Source organism: Ceratotherium simum, chromosome 40, assembly GCF_057802395.1.
Source record: "Ceratotherium simum simum isolate JZ-2026a chromosome 40, ASM5780239v1, whole genome shotgun sequence".
In the NCBI taxonomy this organism is placed as follows: Eukaryota; Metazoa; Chordata; class Mammalia; order Perissodactyla; family Rhinocerotidae; genus Ceratotherium; species Ceratotherium simum.
In genome coordinates this window covers 13,048,335-13,067,363 of record NC_141939.1, presented here as the reverse complement: position 1 = coordinate 13,067,363, position 19,029 = coordinate 13,048,335, and the positions used below count along the sequence as shown (strand labels likewise).

The window sequence follows — 19,029 nt, the reverse complement described above, 5'->3', positions numbered from 1 at the left end:
CGCGAAGCTCGGGGGCGGGGCGCGGCGCAGGCTCGGCGCAGGGGCCCGGAGCCTCCGCCTAGCCCCGGGGCTCCCGGCCGCGGTCCCTCCTGCCGCCCGCGCCGCCGCCGCCGCGCTGCCGGGAACAATGAGGCGCGCGGCGCGGGGCTGAGCACAGCCTCACGCCGGCCCCGAGGCCGAGCCACCCGCCGCGCCTGCAGCTGCCGCCCGGCGCCGATCAGCTCTGGCCCCGGGGAGGTGATCCCGCAGGCCGCCTAGGACGCGAGCGCGGGTCGCTCGGGGCTCCCAAGGTAGTACTAGGAGGCTGCTCGGCGGGGGCGGGGACGGCGACAGCCACGGCCACAAGCAGGAGCATCTGAGCCGCGCGCTCGGCGTCCACAGCGCCTAAGTTCGGCGGCGCGCGCGCGCCGGGCGCCCCCGGCCTCGGGTCCCGCTCCAGCTGGCGTCCGTGTGAGTGTGGGAGCGCGTGGCGCGCGCCCGAGCGGCCGCCGGAGAAGAAAATGTGACACGCACGTCTCCGACTCCAGCGCCGCGCGGCCCGGGAGCGCCGAGCACCGTGGTGTCGGGCGCTTCGAGGCGCGGCGTCCGGAGAAGGTTGGTAAGGGCGGGCGCGGGGCTCGGGCAGTGGGGCGACGTCTTCCTCTGTGTCGCCGCAGCCTGTGCGCTGCTCAGTGTGGAGTTAGACTCGGCGACAGGAGCCAGACCTCTGTCTGGGGAGGTTGAGAGTGGTTTTGGGGGAGAAGCAGGAAATTCTTAGGGTGAGCGAACAGGAGGGCTTGCGCTTTGGGGAGGGGCGGACACAGTTGTGCCCCTGTATCTCAGTAATGGTGATCTTTTATTTTGGCTCTAGAAGGGAATAGAGATTTTTGATTGTCTTTCTCAACCCCACCCCCGTGCAAAACTGCACTTCTTAAAGCTTAAAGTGTGTTCTATTGATTTCTAGTTTTCTGTAGCTATAATGTTTAGGGGTAGAAGGGATCTTTAGAATCCTAAATACCCGGCTGTTAATTCTTATGCACTTGCACGGGGAAAACTGCTTTTGAGTTGTTTCACTTTCCGCCGTGTACGGAGAGGATGTTGGATGCGTTCTTCTGAGTCCGGAATGTTAACATTCGTCTGGTTCGGATTTGACGGTATTGGGGGACGGAGGGAAGTTAAAACTTGTGGCTCGCAGCAAGTGATGCCTTGCAAAGCGAACTGAATAGCTGTGTTTGGAGAAGATGTGCTTTCCAGGAATTTAAATGAGACTTTTTGTGACTGCCTTCCAGGTCTTTCCTCCTAATACCATGTTTGTTTTGTCAGGCTGAACTTTCAAAGCTGTTTTATAATCCCAGAAGCACTTTGGGAGAAAAGAAATGCTTGCCTGCATTTTTGTGAACTTATTTCTACTGGTCACGCGGAAAATTTAGCGAGAGGCAAACCATATTTGGTCGAAATCTTTGTTTCTTTGCCGTTAGCGTTCAGACCGTGGAGGGGCATCCTGTCCGCAGCGCCGCAGACTGCTTGGTGCGAGTTTTGTTGGCGGGCTTGCAACGCATTTTAAGTACTTTCTGCACATTTAAAAACCCTCATGCGGGTTACTTGACATTTACATTTTTTGAAATTTTGGTCAATATTTTTTGCCATTTTGAAATAAAGTTTGTGACTAATGAGGAATTTCAAAAATTGAAAAGCTATGTGGCATCCTGTTGTTGCAAACTTGGGGTTCACACTTCTTTTAAAAAGGAAAAATGATGTGTGGCCTTGAACTTGTTTTTACCCACTCTCCTTCCCCCATCGTTTTTCTGAAACTAACAACCAAAATTTGTACAACAGTTGAAGGCCTGTACTTCCTACTAATGCATTAGAAAAACGTTGACAATGGTGAATGGATATTTTGATCAAAATGGAGAACAACCTAAAATAATAGGTGAATTGCCTTGAATTTTACCGCTAGGTTAAAAGAAGGCACTTAAAGATGTTGGAATTTTGATCCCATTTTTATTGTGATTGATATAAATTGTAGCATTTTACCTTTTTGCTTAGTGCAGATGAAGCTTCTGGAGTTTTGAGCTAAATCTCTTGTAGGGATTGTGATATGAGCCTGAGCTGTTAGTTCTGAGCTCCACAATGTAGAGAGGAGGTGGAGACTGCTGGAGAGAGTTCAGAGCCCAGACCAGCATTTGGCGAGGTTACTAGGTGGCGCACACCATCTAGGAAGTAAAGATAAAGAAATGAGAATATTTAGACTGGAGGATTCAAGGATTTCAAATAATTTAATATTTCAAAATATGTGAGTGGATTTATTATGCAGAGAAGAGCAATCAACTATGCTCAGTTTCTGATGAGGATAATTAAGAGAGAAAGGCTTTGCTCTGTGGAGTGAAGACTTAAGTTGGGTCTAGGGAAAGATTCCTGGCCAACCAGAGAGATTGGTTAAATAGTGAAGTGGGTGCTGACAAATTCCTGTGGATGATTGTTTCTGGAGCTTTTTTTCTGAGATTCTCCCATTTCTGAGATGATTTAAGTGTGTGAGTCTCTGATCTATTGCTTATGCTACCTGAAATTTTATACTCTAGGTCTACAGTTTATCCAAGCATTTCTCAAGTGCTTAAGTCTTCCTAAAATGACAAACTCAAGTCCTAGGTTTCTGTACCTACTGCTTAGGTCAATAAATGATGGGTTCCTTTCCAAAAACTTGGAGATATTTGCTCTTTGAGAAACTTTTAATTAATTTTCAGATTTGGTGCCTCATTCTTGATACTTTTGAATAAAAATATCTTATGCCTTGATAATAAGGACAGTCTTTTTTTTAATAGTCACGTTCTCTTTAAGTATACTGTTTTTCCCCCTTTTGGAGCCTCTGTTTTATGATCTTACATTTTAATTGTTTAAAGTAAATGAAGTACTTTATTCAATTTGCTTAAATGTCTAAGCGAAAGATAGTGCCCTCATGGAAGGTGTATGTTAAGTTTTGAGTTTTTAAGCATTGAAAGCTCCTCTTTTAAAAAAGACCTGTGGGATAAAATTCACAACTGACGGTAAGAGACTTAATTACATAGAATAGATACTACTTTTGGAATCAGGAGAGTGCGGGTGTACATTTACACAGAAGTTTTCCATGTTCTTATCAGGTTGATGTCATGCCCAAGGACTGAGTGTGCTGTAGAAGATGACCAGCTACTGTTAGCGGATAAACATCAGACTTTTAATTTAATGTATCTGCCATTTTTCTGGAAGCCCTCCTTCCTACTTCTGAGAGATTTGTTTTGTAAACATTACTAAGTACACAGGGCACAGACAAAAGTGTCAGAGAAACACGGATTTATTGTGCCCCTTACCAAATCCCATCACAATATGAAATCCCAAGCGCCGCCCCCTCCCACCCCCTGCAGAATTGATGTTCTCCATTAATTCTGCTGCATTCAAAATGCTTGGAACCCACCTAGCCTGTGGGCAAAATGACAGCCATATGTTTAAAGGGTGTGAGGTATGAACTGGACAGTCCTAAGGCTTTGCGGACGCTGGGGGATTGGTCCAGCACTAGCATTGGTCCTAGACCTGCCACTTGGTAAAAGCTGGGGCCCAGCAGTTGCCCTGCTACTGTCTTCACTTGGCACCTGCTGGTTCCGGGCTGTCCCACAGTACAAAGTCCTTCCTGCTTTGGGCGAGGAATGGCTCTGTGGAGGGAGATCACAGCAGAGAAATGCTACCCACCCTCTGGGAGTTCTGTCTGCACTGAACTGTTCTGTGCCCCGCTCCTGGTTTCTGCTGCCCTCTGTGGTCTTCTCTAGGAAAGAACTCCGAAGTCAAGGCAGACACTGGCTCTAACAAGCTAGAAGGGTGGAGGGCTGGGTTAGCAGTTTTGCACTGGACTTTCTCAGAGAGTGAGGCAGCAAGGAGAGCTCTTGGCCGGCGCCCCCTGACCTGAGTCCTAGGGAGTGCTGCCCCTGTGGTGACCAGCGCTGGAGGAAGTCGGCGCCTCCCAGAGCTCAGTTTCCAGGACTATACAATGAAGGCTTCGATTCAGTCCTCTCCAAGGTGTCTTCTCGTGCTGAGATTCCACGAAATTGATCATTGTATATTCTGGCATACTTAAAAGCTAAGTCCCAGTTCAAAAGAGAATTAACCTTTAGTTAACATGCTAGACCTCCCGTCAAACACCATGTAGCCCAGGGGAGAGGAGTAATTCAAAGAATATAAACAGCGGCTGATATGAACTTAGCGGGCCCCATTCCCTGCGTTTACTCTGCAGAGTTTATTAAAGTACACCGTAGCCACAACCCTGGGCCGTATTATCATCATCCCCATTTTACAGGTGTGGAGACTGAGCCTCAGAAAGGTGAAGTGCCTTGCTCAAAAGTCTCATGGTGAGAAAGGGGCAGAGCTGGGATTTGAACCTGGATTCGTGTGTCTCCGAAGTCCATGCTGTGAGAGGGAGAGCCAGCTCCGCGGAGGAACAGGAATGACTCCTCCCGTCCTTGTGTCAGGGCCAGAGAAGGACTGTAACTGCCTTCAGGTCTTCAGCCCACGGCCCAGCTGGCTGGGTCAGGAAGGTTGTATAGGATGGGAGGAGATGCAGGGGAGCCCACACAGACAGAAGAGCGATGAGCTCACCAGAACCTGGAAGCGGCAAGAGGCTTGAGTTGCAACTCAGAAATGGCCCCTGCGGTTTGGAATATTCAGGCAGTCAGTACTGTATTAGAATGAAATTCAGGCTCGTAGGAAGGATGTCATAGCAAGTGACATTCCCGAGGAAAAATTTAGGCTAAGATTTGAGGGAATTATTCCTCTGCTTTGAGTTATTGGGTTGGTGAAGAGAGCAAGCTCAGAAAGTAGTCTCTTAGGACCTTTAGAAATATATTGGCTGAAGCATTCGAGAGTACACTGTAAAGAAAAATCCTGCAATATCTTGATTATAAGCCTCTGTTTTCAGAGTTTATAATTCACACATTAAGTTCTACTCTAGGTCAATTCTAGTGTTTGAGCCTGAGAGGAAAATGCTTTATTAAATTTAAAATAATTGGTTTTCCATGTTCAAATTACACAATTTTTTTAAGTAGAGGTTCTTGCATGTTGGTAATTGTTGTGGTTTCTAAAATGACTTAGCTTTAAATTAAATTTGGGAAAGGGTAAATCTCTTAGATAATCCAATAGCTTTCATTATTCAAAAACAAACTTGGAAAGTACCTTCTGCAAAAGTGTGGTGATGACTTTGCTGAAATATGTTTATTATTTTGTTCTAAAAAGCTATATTTGTACCTCTGACCACAAATGGGTAGAAAAAAGTACAATTAATATAGGATTTGTTTTCAAATGATACAGTTAACCCAATTACAATCTGGTCCTATAGGTGCATGATTAAATGAATGAATTTGTTTTTGCTATTAGAAGAGGGATCTTCCTATCTAAATTATATTTTAAAATTGGGAAAAAAAATTGGGAAAACTGTATTCCATGAGAAATCCCAATACAAAAAAGAGGACTGTCTTTAAAAAGAACATGTGCACACACGTGCGTGCGCGTGCACACACACACACACATATAGGAGGAATAAGTCCCAGCATGAATATGTTTTCACATTAGCGATTAGCAGTGGGGACTTAAATTAGGACTCTTAAGCGTTAACTGTCAGGATTCGCAGTTGTTGAGTAACAGAATCAGGACCAGAACCCTGAGCTTCTGACTGAGAGAAGAGCGTTCTTGCTCCTGTGTCACTTATCTCTGAGAGAAGTGCATGTTCCAGATTATCAGGGGCTTATGGGAAGATGTCAAAAATGTTTAGGGTTTAAACTTTACTCTTAATTTATTATAAAAAGAATATATATGGGAAAATACACGTTTATTTGTGTGTGAGTGTGTGTATTTGTACGTGTTCTTTGTAACGACAGTGTCTGCAGGGTGCTCTGCTGTTTGCAGAGTGTTCTTGACGGTGGAGACCAGCTCCCGAGGGAGGCCTCTCGGGCAGGGCATCCAGGAGAACCAGCCGGTGGCCGATGCCTGGAGTCCTGTATGTTGGTTAGCTGTTTGCTGGGAGGAAAGATGTTGGCACGTTTTAGGTGTTTCAGGTCAGCCCGAAGTTGGTCTGACAGTGTAGGTGACTGGAGAAGAGGTAAGTCTCTCTTGGAGAAGACATCACTATTGGAAGTTGCCCTGATTTGTAATGTCCTCTAATCACTGAAGGCTTTAGGTAAAAGAATTAAGGCAATAAGCCCAAGAGTTTTATTTTTTAAAAAATACTAGACTGTCTAATTCCCAAGGTATTTTTTTGAGCAATTTATGAATAAATGGGAAGCTGACAAGTGCAACATGGTTTACTTTATGTTAATATATACGTGTGTATATATGAATATAATGTGTATGCAGGTGTATAATTTCCATTTTTCAAAGGGCGGTTTTCTCCCTTTTGAGTCAGAGTGTAGTTACAAACTATATTCCTCTGCCCTATGTTCAAAATTAGTAGCTGGAAGAGTTGAACTAATTAAGTAATTTGCCTGACTCAATACTTGGTACTTTATAATAACATTCAGAGAGTGCAAATAGATTACTTTATTAACTATTTAAGCTGGGCGAGTTTCAGAAATTGACTTGATAGTAATAGGAAAATGTCTATAAGGTGTGACTTTAAAATAATGTGATTGCTTCCATAAGTTAAACCCAAACATTTCTGTACTTGCTTTACTATACTTTCTGCCACATAATTAAAACATATCATGCAGTATTATAATCGTACCCCAGTACTACCCCACATATCACTGTTGGATACATACACAGAAAGAGAAGAATTAATTTTTGGCTTGGGTTTTTTTTTCAGTATTTTCGTGACTGGTAAGCATAGTATCAGATGTAAAACCAGAAATGGGTAAAAGAAAAGCTGTAGATTGTATTTAATAATATGCCTCTTAAGGGGTAGTCAAAAGAATCCTAGACCAAAGGTTCTTTATAACCCAATGATATATGGGTTATATATCTAACCCAATGATAATGTGGAAATCTGTGAGCACAATCAAATGCATGATGTACATGTTCTTCTGGCAAAATTAAACTCACCTTAAATCCCAAATCTGCACATCAGTCCTTGCCTCTCAGTTGCCCAAATTAGATCTATCTTGAACTTAGCACACCGTATTGAAAATGAGAGGTGAGCTTATAATGTAGAAATGTATCGAGTGACCCCGCATGATGGCCAGCACATTTGGTCTGGGAATTACTGTGTCCACATGGTGCGTATCACAGCCCTAAATGCACAGTGTGATCCCTGTGGCAAGCAGCCAGGTGCCAGGGGTGCTGTCCGCCTGGTCCCTGCTCAACCTAGACCATAGCAGCTTCACAGGAGGGCCACTCCTTAAGAATTATTCTTACTGAACTGAAAGACAGACATAGATTGATTAATTTGCTTTCCAGGATATATATTTCCTCTGAACCCACATATTCTTTTCTCTCAAGTACAAATTCAAGTTCTGTGTGTGGGGAGAGGCAGGTAGAGAACAGGATTATCGGAGGGAGGTCCTGTGTGTTTTTATTTGTTTGCTTTATATTGCTTTTTTATACTGTGGGTAAAAAACAAGGATTGGTGATTGCAATTAAGTATTTAAACATTCCCCTTGTTTATCTTGTGTAGTTGCTAAGCACATCTTTTTTCAGAGATCAGGTCAAGTCCCCTGGAATGTTCATTCACTGTGTACTTCAAATGAAATTTCCTTCACGTGGTGCTGATGGTTTGTAGGTGGAGAAAGAGCAGGGACTGAGTTGCGGCCTCTGAGCTTGTGTGGGTGGAATGGGAGAATGATGTAAGAAACTCATGCCAAAAGCATGTGTTGAACTCTGGGGGCCTGGAGGAGTGACATCATTGAACAAAACAGAACTGGAGCATATCTTTCTTCTTTCAACTTATTTTTTTTGTTCACAGGACTACATTTGCTTTCATATGACATTATTCTTGTCAGCTATGTGTATGCTCACGTATCAGATTTCATCAACCTCCAGTACAAAAGATAGAGGTGGAACAATGCCCCAAACCACTTTCTGGGATCTGAGAAGGACAGGGAGGAGCAAGTGTAGCCATGCCCAGCTTGCAAGTCAAATAGGCTCTAAGAGGATTCGCGGAAACATCCGGAGTTGGTACACTAGTCGGTAAGAACTGGCCTGTGTCATGTCTCTTTTCCTGCTAGTCCTCAAATCAGAAAAGGATGATGTCACATGGAAGTCGGGAGGAGAAAAGAGGTACATAGAAACATGTCATCCTCTCGCATCCGCCACCCCCCACCTCCCACGCCAGCTGCCACTTGTTTCTTTCCACCCGAGTTCGGAACTCTTATTGTCGTCTTCATCCTCTCCAAACATGTCTGTATCAGTCTTGTGCTGCTTGTGTCCGAGCATATGGGGAGGAAGCTGTGTTGCTCTCTCCAAGGTTCAGTTTTACTTATTTGGGGGCAGCTAGTTTACTGTCTTGTTTTCTTCAGCTGCTTTCCTAAACCAGAGGATCGCTGCAGAGAAAAGTTAATTATTAAATCCTGTGCCATTGCCAGCTGTGCACAGATTGTAAGTGTAAACTTTGATGAATATTCATAAACCGAATATACCTGTGTAACCAGCTAGATCAGTAAACAAATATTACCAACTTCCCAGAAGCCTCCTCATACCCGCTCTGGCTACTGTCCCCCTAAAGGTAACCACTATCCTGATTTCTAGTAGAATAGATTAGCTCTTTGTGTCACCTGCTTACATTTAAGTTTAAACAACTAACTTTTAAACAATTTAGTATATTTTTCTAGAGTTATGGCAGAGTTAACCAGCAATGAAATATAGGTTGTGGATTAAAGTAGAAAAGTCTGATATTTATCATTGAAACTTGCATGCTGTGAAGTGCATAGCCTGGCTTTGCTATTTGTTGGATGTGATAGATCTTCCTTTCAGTTCACTACAACCACAGGATCAAAAATAAGTTTTGTACTAAAATACTAGTACTAATGTACTAGTGTACATTACTAGTGTACTAATGTACTAAAAGCTAGTACATTATGCTCTAAATCTTAAAGATATATTTTAATATATTTCAGTTTATTAAAAATAAAGCTGAACATGTAACATTCATATAAAAAAACACTTTAAAAACCAAATTTTCTTTACTAACTCAATTTAATTTTTTTTAACATTTTTTTGAGGGCAAGATTGGCCCTGAGCATCTGTTGCCAATCTTCCTCTTTTTTTTTTTTTTTCTTTTTTCTCGCCAAAGCCCCCAGTACGCAGCTGTATATCCTAGTTGTAGGGTCTTCTAGTTCTTCTGTGTGACACGCTGCCTCAGCATGGCTTGATGAGCGGTGAGTAGGTCCGCACCCAGGATCTGAACCCGTGAATCCCGGACCACTGAAGCAGAATGCGGGAACTTAACTGCTGCGCCACCAGGCCGGCCCCTGAATTTAATTTTTTTTTTTTTTTTTTTTTTTTTGTGAGGAAGATCAGCCCTGAGCTAACATCTGCCAATCCTCTTCTTTTTGCTGAGGAAGACTGGCCCTGGGCTAACATCCATGCCCATCTCCCTCCACTTTATATGGGACGCCACCACAGCATGGCTTGACAAGCAGTGCGTCCGTGCGCGCCCAGGATCCTAACTGGCGAACCCCAGGCCACCGCAGCTGATCGCGTGCCCTTCACTGCTTGCGCCACCGGGCCGGCCCCCATGAATTTAATTTTATTTGGCAACTTGTAGCCTCTGAATTATGAATTTGGAATACTTTAATATTGCAGGTGGACACTGATAGATGGATAGTTCTATGAGATGTTTTACATAATATAGTTAGACTCTCTTAGGAGATGTTTTTAGGAAACTAGCTCAGAAAAATTCAGCAGGACGTGGAAGATAAAAGTCACGTACCCTTTAGAGTTTTTGTCCTCAAAGAGATGGTCTGGATTGCAGTTGGGAAATAATAAGTAAAAATCTAAAAGTGGCCGGCCTGGTGGCATAATGGTTAAGGTTGTGTGCTCTGCTTTGGCGGCCAGGGTTGGCAGGTTCGGATCCTGGGCGCAGACATACACGCTGTTTATCAAGCCATGCTGTGGCAGGTGTCTGACATATAAGGTGGAGGAAGATGGGCACGGATGTTACCTCAGGGCCAATCTTCCTCAGCAAAAAGAGGAGGATTGGCAATAGATGTTAGCTCAGGGCTAATCTTCCTCACCAAAAAAAAAAAAGAGAAAGAGAAAAAAAATCTAAAAACTAAAAAAATCTAAAGACTCAGTCTAGACTGTTGGTTGCCTGACCTGTACTTGGAATACACTCACTAACTTTGAGGGAGTTTCCACTATACCAAAAACTAAAGTTCAAAGGGATATAAAGAAAAGGTAGAATGATATCTTAAAATGTAGTAGAAAGGAAGAAAATAAGAAATGGAAATGTGATGTAAAAAGTAAAAAGAGTAACAGACAGTTTCTTTAATAAAGATCCAGTGTACTGAGATTATATTGTATAAAATCAAGATTTCCTTCAAGTTACAGAGATTGGCTTAAACTCAAAGCCAGATGCCAATGGAACCAGTTGGTATGGAGCAGCGTATTTGGCAGCCAGAGCTCACATGGCGTTAAGGTTTCTCATGATGCAGTTTCTGTCTCTTACCTGCTTCTGAAAATGCTGGCTTTTCTATAACATGCCCTTGGGCATGTGCTATTTAAGTGGCTTGCAAATATGTGATGATGCTTCGTGTGCCTGTCCAGAGTCTCTTTCCTGATGGACACAGTGACATTTACAGTTTCTGGAGGGCAAAGTGTTTCTTGGGCTTCAGCTTCTAGTGTTTATCATATTCTCTACAGGAAACATGGAGAGAAGCCCTACACTATTAGTAGCAAATGGAGCATTTTATGTTAGGAATTTGTTTTAAGATGTCTCCATCCACTCTTGCTCACCTCCTGCACCCCATGCATCGTCCATATTGGCAAAGAGTCATCTTTCCAAACTCGAAGCTTGATCATTTGACCTTCTCCCCTCAGATGCTCTGGTCGCCTGCACTGCATACAGGACACAGTCTGGAATTTTGAGAACATCGTGTGCTTCTGGATTGGGTCCCAGTTTTTTGTCTCCACTTCCCACTGGCTCTTTCCTCTGACCACATTAGGCTGAATCTAAGGATGGACCTGGTGCTTTCTTCCTCAGTCAGCACGCCTTCTCTCTCTCTCACACACACGCACAATGGTCCCCCTTTGGTGCTACAGCATCATCCCTCTACCGTGTACTTACTCCTCTGTGTTATCTTTGGCTGTTTACTTCTCTCTCATCCCTGCTTAACTGTGAGGTCCTTACAGCCCCTGGGACTCTGGTCTCAGCTACTTAGCACATCTTGAGGTACTGAGCTCAGTAGATACTTGAGCACTGTTTGCTGGATGAATGGAGCTGAGAGTCCTGTTAGATTGAAAGGCCTAGCATTCACTCCCACATGATTTCTAAAAATAAAGGGGAGAGGATGGGATCTTCTCTGTCTCTTTTCAAGTTGAATCTTCATGTATATAGCTCCCCCAATTCCAGGGCTCCATTTATAAACAGGATATTCTGTAGACGAGGGACCATGGGTCAGGTGGGCCATCCTGTACATGCATTATCTTTAGAGTTGCAGTTCATCACTTTGGAGAAACACATTTACTGGCAGTGTTAGGAAATCATAGTTAACCATTCAACCTTATAATTTTTATGCCGCTTGTGAATCTCACAGAGAAAACGTGAAGTTCACGTTTCTTTTCATGATTATTACATAAGTGCTTGGGCATTCTTGCTTTTTCTTTAACAAAGCATTCAGAAGTGAGGGACACGTGTAATTGGTAAGTAGTTAAGTTGAGTAGGATCTGTCCAGGGAGATTTTATAAAAGCAGTTTGTCTCGGATTCCTAAATGTTGTTTCAGATTCTAACAATTAGAGCTACATACATCATCAGCACCTGGTGTGATAACAGAGGCTGCTCCCGAGCGAATGGGCTCGGCAGCGTTTGGTTGTTGTCCTGTATTTTTTCCTGTCTGCCCACGAATCATCTGTGAATAGATATTAAAATCTGGAAAACGTACTTCTAGACCAGGGAGAGTACAAAATATCAGCTGTCCATGAAGGATTATAAATGCAATCCCTGACCCTGAGTTCAGTCCAACCAGGTGCAGGTGGGGAAACTAACACACACCTTCAGCTGATGGCATGGGGAAGGTGCTGTGCTGTGCCTTCGCATGCATGTCGGAGCGTGGCCATGACCTCGTTATGCCAGTGCTCCCTGCAGGAGACAGCTCCAGGGCTGAGGGGTGCCTTCCCCGGATAGAGGGGCCGTGTGCATTTGTGTCATTACAGTGTATTTTCAAAGTAACTTCCCGGACTCATATCCTCTGGAGTGCTGAGTGCCATGCATTTCTCTCCCCACTCTCTGAGAGTTTGGTTTTAAATTTTACAGTCTCTCAAAAGGTGGAGTCAGAGCTAGGAGCATGCTTGGGATGAGTCAGTTCATTAAAGGAGCCTCTCTCTTACTCTGAACCCAGATTAGAATTAAAATAAAAATGTTACCAGTGGTTGAAGTTAGAGACCTTTAGTGATTCTCACTGGTAAATAGAACATTGCAGGACTTTAGCAAAGGCACAGGGAATTAAAAATAATACATGGAGCATTGGAATAAATGATTTCATTGCTCCATTTACATATGCGTAGGATACAAGGGACCGCTTGGGAGTAAAGCAAGAAGAGCCTAAGTATGGATTTCCTCACACCATGGAAATAATTTTAAATGGCTTTCATAATCAAGTTGAGTGGATTTTAATGACTTCATGAGTGTTGGCTGTTAGCAGTTGCGCTGCAGACTGTGGCTGTCTGGCCCTTCAGTCTGGTGACCCCACCACCGCTGGGCTGTGGGTGATCTCCACAACATCGGCACAGACTCGGGTCTGTCCCTGGAGTCTCACACCAGCCAAAGGAAACTCTTTAAGTAAGAAAACTCAATCTACTTAGAAGTCTGGATTGGGTCCCAGAGCATCACAGTGTTGCTGTTATTTCAAGTAATATATTAAACTTTAAAAATCTGTGAAAATTATTTCATTTTTCTTAATAACCTTAGATCTCTGTATACCTCCAAGCTCTTTTCATTTTCCTTATGTCATGCTATGCCAGCTTAATAAGGTTTGCATTGCCAGTTGGTTTTTAATTATATTGTTGTCCTGGACATGGTTTTTAGTGACTGGATGTGGTTAGGAAATGCTGTTACTGTGTCCTGGAATGCTGGTGCCAGCCAGGAAGGCCCAACCCTGTGATAAAGCTTACTCTTCAGGAAGCTCATAATCACTGGATATTGGAGCTGGTTTCAAATGGATCCCAAGCTGTTGCGAGAGGGAGTGAACTTGGCCTGGGCTTCAGGAATGGCTTTGCTGTTTTGCTTGTGTATTTGTTTGATTTTCTTCTTTTTCCACTGCTTTAGACTCCTTGAGAAGGTTTACTCTCAGCAGTGAGCCTCAAAGTAAACACAGTTTTGTGGCTTTCTAGAAACTGGTAATGAATAATATGGATCTAATAAGAAGTCCTGCATTTACCTTGTTTACATTTCATGAATATCTGAAGTCACTGAAAATTTCAACTTTACAGGCCCTGTTAGTGAATTAACTAAACATTCAGTTTGCACACCAAAATCATTGTCTTTATTCTTTTTTTGGAAAGAAAGGCCTTCTGGGAAGGGACGACTAGCATCCTGGGTGAAATGCATAATGCCTTCAGCTCTCTCTGCCAAATGAAAGGTGGGGAAAATCTCGCTCCACGGTGATTGGAAGAATTCCTTGTCCAAACAGTGGCTCAGCGCAGGTGACCCCCAGGTGAGTGCCTGCACACAGCTGGCTCTCCCTGCCCTCCACTCGCTGGCCACTTTGCAGAAGGCCACCTAGCAGTCGCCCCAGGCGCGTTCCCTGTATTAGTCGGCCACGCCAGGCAAAGTGGAAGGCGGCTCAACACAGAGGTCCGCCTGATTCCAGTCTTCACAAATAAACAAACGAAGGATCATCTGTCTCCCTGCCTCAAAGCAGGGAGGCCCTCGGGCTGGGCCCTCTGTGCAGTCCTGCTTCCTGTCGGGAAGGGTGAGGCGCAGGTATGAGGGGCGTGGGGATCCCCTCGGAGCTCGGGGATCCCTGTGATGCCGAATGCAAGAGTGAGGCCTCGGCTATCAGTCAAGTTAATGAGAAGGGCTTAAAAGCAAACAAATCCTTTCTTCCCTCCCCAGGGTTCTTCAGTGTTCTGGACGGGTCTGACTGACAGCTTTGAAGGCCCTCCTCCTGCCCAGAGAGCCGAGGCAGCAGGAGGGGGCTTCTGCACTATGTGAGCTGTCAGCCTCTCCCCTGGATGACCTAGAAAACAGGCAGGAACTGGGGTCCCTCTGGCCCAATCTCAGCAGGCTTCCTAGGACAGAAACAGTTAAATCATTGAGTTCAAAGGGCAGTTTGGGGCTTCTGGAGGAAAAGATGAGATGAAATGTGTTTTCTGTTTGCTGAAGGAAATTAACGGAGTTGCCTGCGTTTGGTATTTCCCGGAGTATCTGAGTGGAAGAGGTAAAGCTCTGTGCAAGGGGAGGCTGCCCACACCCAGATGCGCTGCCCCTTGCGCGCTGGCTGTACCTATGGGGACGTGTCGTTCCAGGTGGCGAATCCTGGTGAGTTGGGAGCACCCTCCCAGGACTTCTCAGCACTGCTGATATCTCCTGGGGCGCCTGCCTTGCTTGTGGATATTCTGGTCACCACCCCCAAGTCCTCTCTGAAACCCTCCACCCAAAACTCTTATGAGAGATTATCTAATTTACCTTTGTGTCGCCGGGGGCTAGCAAATTCCTTCCCTAGATATTTGTCGAATAAAAGAAACTTCTTCTGTGGTAGACACTGGTTTGTTGCAGTCTAGCAACGGATCTCCACCCGTCTACTTTTTATCTTATTAGTAACTTATCGCAGAATGTGTGGCACTCCTTCAAGGAATAATGTATTTAATAGGTTTTTTTTTTTAATTGCACTCCCTGATTCATGCTCTTCATAATTAACATGTGTGGGCACAGATTCACAGAAGAAAGGTACATTCTGGGGTTAGAAATGTCCTTCTTAGGAGAAACAAGTTGGCTTGCTGTAACTGTCTTCTCAGCCCCCGGACTCTGCACTGATGGCCGACTGACGACGGTTTTCACAGTGGATTCTCTCCTTGCCTTCTTTAGCTTCACATCTCCTGTCTCTGATACACCATGTCAGTACTTCTGCATTAACAACAAGCACTACTGAAGCCTTGCTAGAGGTTTTCAGAGCAATTATCTTTGCTTTGGGACTTGTACACAGATATTTAGTTTATTATGGCAGTTCTAAAAATTTATGACCTGTGAAAAGTTTATTTTCAGTGTAACTGAGGTCAGAATTGGGCATTTAGTCTGAAATCCATATGGCACTGAGTTGCACAGTATGTGAAAGCTCTTTGCAAACTGTAGAGGGCAGCCTGAGAAGAGAGACGGGCTTTGGAGTTGACAGACTAAGTCTCAAATTCCAGGGCCTCCACTTTGGGGGCATTTGTGTGAGTTATTCTTTTTCTTTTCTTCTTTTTTTCCTAGTTTTTAAAAATTAAGACTTTTAGAGCAGTTTAAGGTTCACAACAGAATTGAGTAGAACATACAGAGATTTCCCATATACCCTCTGCCCCCACACACATACAATCTCCCCCACTATCAACATCCCCCTCCCTCTACAGTGATACACTTGTTACAATCGATGAACCTACATTGACGTATCATCATTGGCCAAAGTCCCTAGTTTACATTAGGGTTCACTGTTGGTGGTGTACATTCTATGGGTTTGCACAAATGTGTAATAACATGTACCCATCATTATGGTATCGTACAGAGTATTTTCACTGCCCTAAAATTCTTCTGTGCTCTGCCTGTTCATTCCTCCCCCAACCCTGCTCCCACAACCACTGATCTTTTACTGTCTCCATCATTTAGCCTTTTCCAGAATGTCGTATAGTTGGAATCATACAGGATGTAACCTTTTCAGCTTGGCTTCTTTCACTTAGTAATACACATTTAAGGTTCCTCCACGTCTTTTCATAGCTCGACAGCACATTTCTTTTTAGCACTGAATAACATTCCATTGTCTGGTTGTTACCAGAGTTTATCCATTCACCTATTGAAGGATATCCCGGTTACTTCCAAGTTTTGACAGTTATGAATAAAGCTGCTATAAACACCCGTGTGCAGGTTTTTGTGTGGACATAAGTTTTCAAAAATACCAAGGAGCATGATTGCTGGGTCATATAGTAAGACTACATTGGCTTTTGTAAGAAACAGACAAGCCCTCTTCCAAAGGGGCTGTACCATTTTGTATTCCCACCATCGATGAATGAGAATTCCTGTTGCTCTCCATCTTCGCCAGCCTTTGGTGTTGTCAGTGTTCCGGACTTTGGCCATTCTAATAGATGTGTAGTGGTATCTGATGGTTGTTTTACTTTGCATTTCCCTGAGGACTTATGATATGAAGCATCTTTTCATACACTTACTTGCCAACTGTTTATCTTTTTTTATGAGGTGTCTATTAAGGTCTTTGGCCCATTTTTTAATCAGGTTGTTTATTTCTTATTGTTGAGTTTTAAGAGTTCTTTGCATAATTTCGATAGCAGTCCTTTATCAGATGTGTCTTTTGCAAATATTTTCTCCCAGTCTGTGGCTTGTCTTCTCCTCTTGACATTATCTTTCAGAGAGCAGAAGTTTTTAATTTTAATGAAGTCCAGCTTATCAATTATCCTTTCATGGATCGTGCCTTTGGTGTTGTATCTAAAAAGTCATTGTCATGCTCAAGGTCATCTAGATTTTCTCCTATGTTATCTTCTAGGAGTTTTATGGTTTTGCATTTTACATTTAGGTCTGTGATTTCTCCTACTTTTTGTTCTAACAAAAAAAGGAAAAAGTTAACCATATTCTAGGCTCTGGTTTCTTCCTCTGTAAAATGAGAGTAAATGATCTGGGTCTTTTTTGATAAATAGTATTTTTAAGTGCCAACCAGCACATCTGACTGGGTTCAAGGGTGGCGTTTGTACTGTTATTATTAGAACACAATGCAGTAGTCAAGGGAAATGGAATTGGCTGCATGTGTAGCAAATTTTTTTGGCTCTTGCTTAAGCAGCTTTCCTAAAGGTTTTGGTTTTTTTGTTGTTTTGCTATTGCATTACCTTCTTATATAATACCTTATTCTTTGAAGTTACTTATGGCTCTTGAAACTTATAACCCAGTAAGTAGTTTGAGGGTCTGGAGGATGCAGAAAGGTCATGGCCTGGAAATTCGCTGCTTCTGAGGCCTCTGTGGGACTCAGCACACAGAATTTTAATCTGCTGCTTCTGGGCCACCTTTGCTGTTCTACTGAACAAGCTCTCTTTGAAACGGAATGCCTGCTTAGCAGCCAAGTGCTCATTTTAGTCCATCCTCTTTCCTAACCAGACCAGACCTCTAAAAGATTACACCTGCCATAAAATACAGCCTCTGGTTGTAGAGGTAATTAAGTATTGGGCAAAAGGAGCAGAAAGACTTTGAAGTTACATAAAACCCCTCATTTATTTGTTTTTATTAAGGTTCTTAGAAATGACTTAGCCATCTTTGTCTCTAAAATTATACACTTAGCTGATACTCCATTGGGTAATAGAGTTACATGTTCCTGGCTCAAAGTGAGTACTTGCTCAGTCAATGGAGAAAATATAGCTTAAATGATTCAGAGAAAATAACAAAAAAAAAAGAAAGAAAAGCCAAAGGGAGTAAACAATTAATTGTCAGATGTCTAGATTGCTAACAGTGGAATAATGACAACATTTTTCTGAAACTATATGAACCCTGTTGCTTGAACGGGAGGCTGAATAAGATGGTGTCAGACAAAGGAGCTTTGGCGTCAGCCTGGGCTCAGATCCTGATTGCTACTTACAAGCGATGTGACATCCAGGCTGGCTGAGGGACCCCATGCAGAGTTACAGTGCGGGGGGGCCCCTTGTTGAAAAAAGCAGGGGAAAAAATGCCCTCAATGGTACTGTTAATGCTTTTTCCTTCGCTTCCCTTTCTTGACTTGTCGTGGTGTTTTTAATGTTATTCTAAGTAAAGAAAAATTAAAATTTAATTATTAGCATGAATTTTACCATTCGTCTTTATATCGTGCAACTCCAGTTTTGAATGCAAATCTAAGAGCATTACTCCTATGCGAAATCACCGAGATGACACGATTTGTACTTCATAGCTGGCACATGCGTATGTATTTCGTTCTTACCAGAACAGTGGGAATGCTGCTCAAAACTAACTCAGCTGTTTTTATTTCCCCTCGTGTTACATGCACATTCCACCAACACTCTTTAGCTTGGGCTTTCTGTTAAGGAAGGAAGGACTTGCCCTCTGTGTCATCATTTTCAGCACCTGTGGAGGACTAATACAGGGAAATGAGAAAGGACATGATAGGGGCCCTTGGTGGATTGTGGTTCTTAGAACACTAGTGCTTCTTTTTGCCTTTGAAGCAAGTTCTGGTTCTAACAGAAAACATGGCTTTTTGGGGCTGTCAGATCCCCCCACTTAGTCGCAGAGGTGACATGCTTACCGTGGACTCACTTTGAGTCTTGCTGAACTCCTGTGCGTTGTGGGCTCTCTGGAATTCTGTGCTCCTGGGACATCACGGATGCTGTATGTGAGAGGGGTGGCGAGGAATGGTGGACACAGATACCGCACACATATTATACATATCTGCTCTGCTCACGTGCGTGCTTTATTGTCTCATTCTCCCATCAGACTTCACTTACAAAACACAGACTCAAAGATAAATTAGTAAGAACTTCAAGACAGTGACAGGAGTGCATTAAACCAAGCGTGGCCCTTCTGAATGCGGGGTCCCATGGCACTGCACAAGTCCCATGCCCTAGTGAGGTCTAATGGAGTCTTAACTTCAACGAGCATCTGTTTCCTCATCCTTAAACTGAGGCAATAATGTTACCTAACTCACAGGTTGTTCTTATGTTTAAATGACGCCCTGTGTATCGTTTATGCAGTACCACGCTGGTACATAGGAAGC

At 43.6% G+C, this 19,029-nt stretch overlaps 1 protein-coding gene across 10 annotated transcripts in view; it reads left to right on the top strand.

The window, feature by feature from the left end:
- Positions 1 to 19,029, top strand: part of ST6GAL2 (ST6 beta-galactoside alpha-2,6-sialyltransferase 2) — a 74,497-nt gene that overhangs the window by 903 nt on the left and 54,565 nt on the right. For 3 of the 10 annotated variants that reach the window (XM_087426326.1, XM_087426329.1, XM_087426322.1), the window contains exon 1: positions 98 to 594. The exons of 6 other annotated variants lie outside the window; for them this stretch is intronic. The gene's annotated coding sequence lies outside the window, so the exon portion shown is untranslated. Of the gene's footprint in view, positions 1 to 97; positions 595 to 6,372; positions 8,113 to 19,029 lie in introns of those variants that run through there. One more of the 10 variants, XM_087426330.1, reaches the window with a different exon arrangement.